The following is a 3,271-nucleotide window of genomic DNA, read 5'->3' on the forward strand; positions in this document are numbered from 1 at the left end:
AAAATGGCAATTATGACTCTTGAAACTAAATCTATAAATTATTTTGAAATAAGCCATTAAATAGAAACAAGTAGGCAATTTAAGCACAATCTTATTCATAAGAGCACAACTATTTTTTAATATACAAAACTCACTACATGAATCAAGTAATAGCATTTAAGATTTAGCTCAAAGCATACAAAAAATATTTTACGTTAGTAAATTGCACTAAACAAATATTAACTTGAGAAAAGAGAAAAGTGTAGGAAAAGCCAATTTAGAGTAATAGTTTTCTTTCACTTTTCATTCACCTTAAAAAAGATATGTTCATGTGTTACACTTCTTTCAGCTAAGTCGCTGAGATATTTTCCATGCTTGAAAGGGGTCATACTTTTAAAGTTTTTCCCTTCTAAGTTGTTCACAATTTTCATCCGTACATAAAAAAAATGAAATGATTTGACAATAACCTAAAATGAGCACATCAAACCCATGCCTGCAATGTGATAAATCAAAAACAAAAAAACTATTTAGTTTTCTCAAAAATATTGACAAATTTAAAAGTTTAAGAACACAATTTCTCGCAACTATGCTCTATGTTCCATTTGTTGTCATAAACACCAAAGTATGGAGTTTAATAAAAATACAAACCCACAGCTTAATAAGAAATTAAGAATACATCTATAATAAACACTGTTAAAACAAAAATAGTAAAAACTTAAAAATTTAGCGAGAAATAATTAGAATTGGATATTTGTCCTAAACCCTTTAAGAAAATCACTAAATGAAGCCAAGGAACTAAGAATTATTCATTCAAAGACAAAATTATATACTGATATCTGCACCTTATAAACATCTTTGCTTAACTTCCTAACAGTTTCGAAAAGCAAAGCATTCTCCTTCACCAACCTCTCTTATATAAAATAATCACAATTAGAAAAACCAACCCTAGTTAGATTGAATTGAACTAGTTTTAGTGGTATGTCCTTTCATGATGTGGATGTCAATTAAAGTAACAGTATTATAGACTTCAAAAATAAAAAAAAAAGCAATAAAATATTAATTTCATTGTTTAGAGTATATCAAAGATTTGTTTCATGTACATAATTCATATCAAAGAATTCGTAACCATCACTTAAGTTCCTAACTTTAAAAGGATTTAGTTCAACAATAACTTTTTATTAATAAATTTAATCCTGTAAATAACCTATAGTTCATAGTTACAATTTGTAAACAATCATATTACATAAATCAAACTTTTTCTTGGTCTAAACATGAAAAAAAAAAAGATCAATCAAGATTCTACGTGAACTATTGAATTAATCCCTCCTATCAAGTTTGACACTAGATCTATTGTAACATTTTCTAAAATCTTTGAAATTGACAAAAACTATCCCAAGTGATGTGAAGATAGTATGACTTGCAACTAAACCCATCCTACTAATATGTCTAATGAATTACAATAAAAAATAAATTCTAGAACTCAGAAATAAAATGCTAACGGTTGCTACTATTTTGGACGAAGAAGAAGAAGAAAGAAAGAAAGAATCTTTTCCTGCTTTTAGGCGTGTGACGTGCAGCAGATTCCATTGCCGTTCTATTTTTCCAACAGCCAGTTCTCTAATCTCTATTTCTTACTGCGGCGACACGTTGTTGAAGTCCTTGTTCTCATGCTCTTCATTGTATACCTGAGGTTTCGCACCCTTCTCGATTCCAAGCTTTCAATGATCCCAAAACTCATATTTCCTCAAACTCTGCTATGTGCTTTGTTTGTTTCTATGAATAGCAAAACATGAAGCTTAATAAGAACATAAATACACAGTTTAATAAGAATACATGTACATAATAAACACTGTTAAAAAATGTAAAGTCTTAAAAAATAAAAAAATTACCATAATTTTAGCAAGATATAGGACTCTGTTTTCAATTAACTGCTCCTTGAGGTCAAAAATGAAAGCTATCAAGGAAAAATAAGGTTATAGTTGGTGAGAGAAAGAGGAAGAGGAGGATTGGACATTGTTGATTAGCTCATTTAATGGGGATCTTTTATCTCCTTGAGTGCCAGCGCTGACGACAAACCTTGTGGGTTTTTTGGCAAGCTTCTGCTCTGTCCATAGCTGATTAGTGGGGGCAAAGAAAGTCTTCATATGCACCCCATAGACGATGACATTTGCAACTTCTAGCTCTATTTTGATGAGCGAATGCCCAACCGTCCCTGGTGACTTAAAACATAATTTCTAGATGGTGAAACGAAGATAAAAATGAGGAGGACGATCAGAGAAGAGAGAAAAAGAGAAAGAGGGTCAAAGAGAAGAGAGTGATTCTGGGTAAAGGAAAGAGAAACCCAGAAATAGATAGGAAAAAGGATTGAAATTTGAAAATTTTTTAAGAACTGCGCCAAAATTTGCCATCGATTCTGCTCAAGTTATTGCAGTATGCTCCATTACCCTTCCATCGTTTTGGGATTGTTGATGCTCTACCAACGCTAAACACAATGGATAAAAGGGTATCTTAGAATTTGGAAGAAAGATTGTCGCTTCGTTTCCTCTTCTCCATCAGACACAATAAGTTTCCAATCCCTTGTTTACCCTAATCATCCAATCAGAAGCTAGCATTTCTATTTTCTTCCGCTAGATGGTGGTTTTGACATTGCTGCTACATTCACTCCCTTCAACCCACTGGACAAACGTCTTCCCCAAAAACCTAACACCAGATCTGAGATTTTTAAAAATGATTGAAATTCTAGCAAAAGGGAAAAGTTTGTAATTATCAATGTATATATAGGATAGAATTGTAATTTCCAAAGCAAAAAGGACAGGTGTCGATTGGAGAAAAGCCAAAAACAGTACAAAATTGGACAAGTGTTGAGATATCTGGACGTGTATTACTATTTTGCTATTCTACTTTTATTTATATAAAGATATCTTAGTTAATGTTTATAATTTTATATTTTTTTTAAAAAAATACAACAAATTCCTATATGATTAAAAAAAAAAGCATGAAAAAAAGAGTTTACACTTTACAGCCTTGTAAGTTTTATATAACAAAATTAGTGTTCTTATTCAATACTTGCAGTGGTGTGTTGACATAATTTTGGTGCTTTTTAAGTTAAAGGTGCAAGAAAAGAGACTAGAAGATAACCCTATTGAAAAAGATGTCTCAGTTAAAGAAGCAAGAATGGAAGAAGAAAATGCCCCTACTACTGAGAAAGAATTCCAACCAAAAGCAAGAATTGAAGATGTACCCGAAAAACATATGTTTGTGGTTCGAAAACAAAGTCAGAGTGAATCCATGA

The sequence above is a fragment of the Arachis ipaensis genome, chromosome B10, assembly GCF_059453495.1.
Source record: "Arachis ipaensis isolate K30076 ecotype BB chromosome B10, ASM5945349v1, whole genome shotgun sequence".
Lineage (NCBI taxonomy): Eukaryota > Viridiplantae > Streptophyta > Magnoliopsida > Fabales > Fabaceae > Arachis > Arachis ipaensis.